This window comes from Triticum dicoccoides, chromosome 3B (assembly GCF_002162155.2).
Source record: "Triticum dicoccoides isolate Atlit2015 ecotype Zavitan chromosome 3B, WEW_v2.0, whole genome shotgun sequence".
Lineage (NCBI taxonomy): Eukaryota > Viridiplantae > Streptophyta > Magnoliopsida > Poales > Poaceae > Triticum > Triticum dicoccoides.
The window spans coordinates 845,835,117-845,840,542 of record NC_041385.1 but is presented as its reverse complement, the minus strand read 5'-3'; the positions used below and the strand labels follow the sequence as shown (position 1 = coordinate 845,840,542).

Here is a 5,426-nt window from a genome sequence, read left to right as displayed (position 1 = left end):
GCGCTTAAACATCGCTCCTTTCTTGAGTAATTTTGTGGTCCTAAAATATTACTGGAAATGTGATTTTCCTTCAAAAAAAAGTAACTAATATGAAATGGTTGAAATGAAATAATAAAGTGGGCATAAAAAGGTTATGGCTTGAATAATTTCCGAGAGCCGATCAAAGCATGATGGTTAAGACTCCCTAGATCCATTGCAAGTTGTGTCTTTTATATTGGTAGTAGAAGTAGATGCGACAAGTATATTCTAAGTTTTGAGGCGTTAGCAACGAATACAAGGGATTTTTCATTCCACCAAATTCTCTAGGAGATCTCACACAAACAGCGAAAAAATGGGCGCATGCATACATGAGCAAGTTCGGCTTCAGGTGCATGCTGTAAACAAAACCTTCTCATTCCCATTCACTTGTTAGCACCATGCTTCAAGTGCACATTTTGAACCCACAAGTGCAATCAAAAGAAGATGGTGGCTATCAAGCATCTCTATCTTATCCAGGTACAGAAGATTTGGTCTTGGTTGCTTACCTCCATGAAGAAAGCCATGTTTTGTGTCCCATTCTTCTTATTATTTGGTATCTTTTGGACTAATGCCACATGTTGGTTGATGCCCACTCTCCCTCAGGTATTTGACAAAGTAAACTTCACCACCTTCCATGCATATTGTCACCTTGGCCACAATTGGGCATTTCTCTATTGTGGCATCTGATGTAGTAGCCATGTTTCCTTTTGATCGCTTTTTGGACTCCAATAGTGTCTAGCAAGGTGACCCTTCTTGGCACAGTTGAAGAACTCACATCTCTTCTTTCTCTCATCTGTCAGCTACTAATGATCTTCTTCCTTTTTGTTTCTTTGAGCCCCTCCGGGTAGTTGTTTTCCTTTGGGCGCCATATTTCACCTCTTGTCCACTTCTCCTTCACTGCTTCTCGACCTCTTAGTGTACCCTTCTTCCTATTGATATAGAACACCTCATCTTCATATCACTCTATAAAGGTGATTATATTAATCTCCTTGGCTAACGCCTTCTAGTTAGCCAATAAATTCTACAGCTAAGGAGGGTTGTGACGGCTATCCTCTCACCACGGCCATGGTTTATGATCCTTCTCATCCTCCACTAACCTTCTCTTCAGGATGCAGCTAGGATACACAACATAAATTCTTTACTTATGTAAAGTACTAACTAGTACTCGAAGTGTCGCGTTGATACCAACAAGCTCATTTTTTCGTACATTGAGCCATGCCTCATTCTTCTTTGAGAACAATTTTGCAGTTTCTCCTTAGCCACTGAGCCATCGCCACATCTCGAATGTAGGTCGTCCTCCTTCGTGTCTTTCAAAGCAACACATAGTCTTGACCGCCTTGATGTGCCACTTCCATAATGTTTCTGCACTCCCTGGAAGATTTGTATCAGTACTTGCAATGACCTCCCATGAATCCTAACCTTGTAGGAAGGACTTCATGTAGCTCAACCAATAGCCATAGTTGTGGCTATTGAGACTCCTCAAGCCACTCCTTTTGTGCTCATGATATCTAATATCTCAACTAATGCCCAACACATGCTTTGCTTACTCCTAGACTAGCTATCTTCACAGTACCATACAGTCGGCATAATTTCGCCTTCTTAGTGACTCGAAACAATGAAGAGACCCATACACACCAAAGACGACACCTTTTAGTGGCTACCGAAGGCCCTGTGGATAGAACAAAAGGCGGGACTAAGGAAGACAATTAGCTCATAGGTGTGAGATGAGAATGTTTTGTTAACTTGTTTAGGAATTAGGACCTTAGAAGAGTTGAGGTAGGAAAGTCACAACACTTTCTTAGTCTGGTCCAAACAGGGCTTCAAAAGTCTTTTTCAGAGATGTTTTTTTTTGCTAGAAGAAATGAGTTTCAGAGTGGTGTATTTTAATTTCCACCTGGTATAGTGGGGTATTCATTTGATCTAGGGAAATATGCATTTCCTTCCTTTACAAGTAATTCATATGAAATGATTGAAAGTAAAAGAAGTGGGCAGAAAAGGAAGGTTATGGCATGAAGAAATGTTTTTTTTTAATGTTGGCAGGAGAAGTGCCAAATTCATTGATCAGAAGAAGTGTTACAAGAGATCCCCAGAGGGAAAAGCACCGCAAAATGGCAGCGCAAAAGGAAAAGAAAGGAAAAAGGGCCCGTCGGCAGAACCACAAACCCAAACTCTACCATCAATCGTGAACACCATCAGAATCCATCGTCGGGATCTCCAAGGTGATGCCCCCAAGGAGGATAACGATGTTGAGGGCACCGTCGTCACCCGATCTGGCACTACCAGATCTTAGGTTTGCACCCAGAGATCTCACGCCATTGGGTAGGAAGAGCAAACGGCTCCACAACGATACCTCCAAGGAGGAAGACGACATCTGTGGATACCGTTATCGCCGGCAACGACAGGGTCGATGCAAGATTTTCATCCGAAGTTGTGCCTTCCACCAACAATCCCGGATCCGAGGCCACCAGCGCCATGGAGCAGCACGAGTCCAGGCATACACTACCCGAAACGAATCGGTCGATGTCGCACGCAGGAACTCGGCGAGCACACACCAGTCTTACTGGTCCGCACCGCCGCACGCAAGCCTGGGCGAGCCAGGCCGGATCTGGCCACCCTCTACCTCCGTGCGCAGAATTAGACGATCCTCCGCACCGCAGCGCACCGGCAAGGCCGAGGGGGAGCCGGACAAAGCTGGTCAGCACCGCCGCGCACAAGAACACGCGCCGAAAACCAAGCCAAACTGTGCAGCCCGCACCACCGCGCGCCAGAGCAAGACTACCCGTATTGGATCTGGTCTGCCCGCTACACAAACTGAGCGGCGCCACCGCTCAAAAGAGCTGGACGTGGACGCGCTGGTGGTTTCTCTCATTCAAGGCATGAAGAAATGTAGAAGTGGTGCAGTTTTATGAGAGACTGCTCCAAAATCTGTAGGACATGTACAAAATCAGAAAAAGGAAAGGAACGACGGAAATATAATAATAAAATAAAACAAATAAAAAGTATGACAGCTGTGGGATTTGAACCCACGCCCTTTCGGACCAGAGCCTAAATCTGGCGCCTTAGACCACTCGGCCAAACTGTCTTGGTGATTAATTGGACGTATTAGATTAAATATGTAATCCTAATCACAACTTGAGCGTATTATTTGTTTTTTTTGTGGGGAACTTGTAGCGTTAAAGAAACTGGAAAAATTATCCCACTGTACCTTCTTACATATACGGTTTTTTTCCTCTCGAAAAAAGTGTCTTGCTTCCAACATCTAAATGTTTGCGTCTATCCGGGTAAAAAACAATTAAATGAGATGCTAACTGGTAACTTCTCAAACTAGTGAATAGTGATCATGTCTGTAGTATCACAATTTCTTTGTGTGGGGGAGCTCTCCAAATGATGAGGGTAACTACAAACTGATGTGATTGATGGACAACGAGAGGTTTCCAAATTATTGATAACCGATTAGAAACTATGGATGTGATGTGCAACATCTTAGAGCAACTAGATGATACCCCCGTGCGTTGCTGCGGGAACTCTTAGCCCTATTAACATGTTGATAGTTAAATTTTTTGCATAGTGTATGAAGAACTTAAAATAAGAAAATTGCAATGGACACAATACTTGGTATAATTATAATATTTGTGAAATGTGAGTCTTTCGATCATGTCTACATGAATATTAATGTGTATAAGTACACTAACAGGGATTCCAAAAGAGACACAATATGAAATATTATGTAAAAATGTTGTAAATCAATCTTCATATGTGCATCATTGGGCACTGCAGTTTCTTGCTTGCAATACTTGAGAGTGAGTGATAGAGCTTCAATATCGACAAAGAAACAGATTCCTTTCTCTCTATTTTTGCCAAAGTGAGCACCAATTCCTTTGTCTCAAAGCATTGGGCTGAAAAGAGCATGAGTAATTATACACATAAGCACTGAGATGCAAATTACCGCTTTGAAGCCAGAATTTTTAGCAACAAAAATAAACTCTGTATTAAAACTTATAAGCTATATTAAACAAATAAAAATAGAGAATGGCAACTTTTGTGGTTTAAAATGCCAAACATGATAAATTGTTTTGTTCAGACCTTGGGCAAATTGGCATATTTGAAAGAAAAAAAACATTTCAGCAATTGAAAACTAAACACAAATAGCATGGAGTCAGGCAAATAGATACTGCACTAAACTTACTTGACATGTGGTGTTCTACTTCCCATCTATACTAAATTACTGATCACTATCCGTGTGATACTTTATTTGTATACCAGATAAAGTTGATCCCTCCAATGTAGTAGGGTAACATAATAGTAACTGATTAGAAGGAGGGCGTGAGAGGGCCGGCCGGGGGTTATGATGGAAGCCTTTCAATCCAGTATCAAGGATGAGATTAATATATTCCCTGATCTCTTGGGATCAACTTCATGGATACAATAGAGAAGTCATAGAAGCATTTACTTATGACACACGATCAAGGTGGAGAAGATCATACTAACTATTTCAGAAGCATGAGATAATAAAATCCGTGCTCTCTTAGAATCAAGAAATGCAAATAGCTTGTCACTTAGTAAGTTCAACATATGGAAATTGCAGAATACTTGGGAAGACAACACAGTTATCATGAATTAATTTATTTTACTTATAAGAAAGATACTTGAACAGAGGAAGACATGTGGATGTAGGATCCATCAAGGGTTAGTGCACGGAGAAGAGTAGCAAACTAGCAACTACAAAAATTTTAAATGAAAAAGGTTGAAACTTAAACTAAGCACATACAATAGAAAACCTGGAGAAAAGTTATGACTGCCGTTATGCTTTTTCTGAATACACTACAGTATCCGCCCTTTCCCTTGTTTTGAATACACAGTAGTAAGCTTAGAAAATGAATACATTGATGTGAATTATTAAAAGATTGGGCAAACCGAGATAATGAAGTAAATGGTACAAAATGCATCTATGTATTCCATTCTAAATTCGTGTACTTGAGTCTTAGTTGTTGTTCACAGATTCGATTTAGTTTTCTGCGTGTTGTAACTCTACAAATCCCATAAAATCTACTGTTTTTTACATGTCCTGCTTCTACTGCTGCTAGAAGCTAGAATGATGAAACATACCAAGTCCTGAAGAGTTTCTCCCTTTGTTTCATCTCTGCTGTTGGACTGGATTGGAGGGAAGATGATGTAGGCTAACTTATGCGAAGACTTGGCTTTCCTCAATCTGCATCAAGATGACGTGTTGCTATCTACCATCCTTGAGAAAGCATCAAAAGGATTTATTTATGTCATCATCATACATTTTCTTGCCCTTTGTTTAAACATCTGAGGAACCACTTTCAGTATCTTGTGCATGCTGTAGGTTGCAACATAACAAAGGTCAAATGGTAGATAATAGAAAGTATGTAAAGTTCATCATAAGG

The 5,426-nt window shown here is 40.8% G+C and overlaps 1 non-coding gene and 1 pseudogene across 1 annotated transcript; both read right to left on the bottom strand.

Annotated features, from left to right (window-relative positions):
* Window positions 1–3,020: 3,020 nt before the first annotated feature.
* Window positions 3,021–3,100, bottom strand: TRNAL-UAG. The gene has a single exon. It is a non-coding gene; the product is annotated as a tRNA-Leu (tRNA).
* A 2,220-nt stretch (window positions 3,101–5,320) lies between these two features.
* The window catches only part of LOC119280287, a 1,738-nt pseudogene continuing 1,632 nt past the window's right edge, over window positions 5,321–5,426 (bottom strand).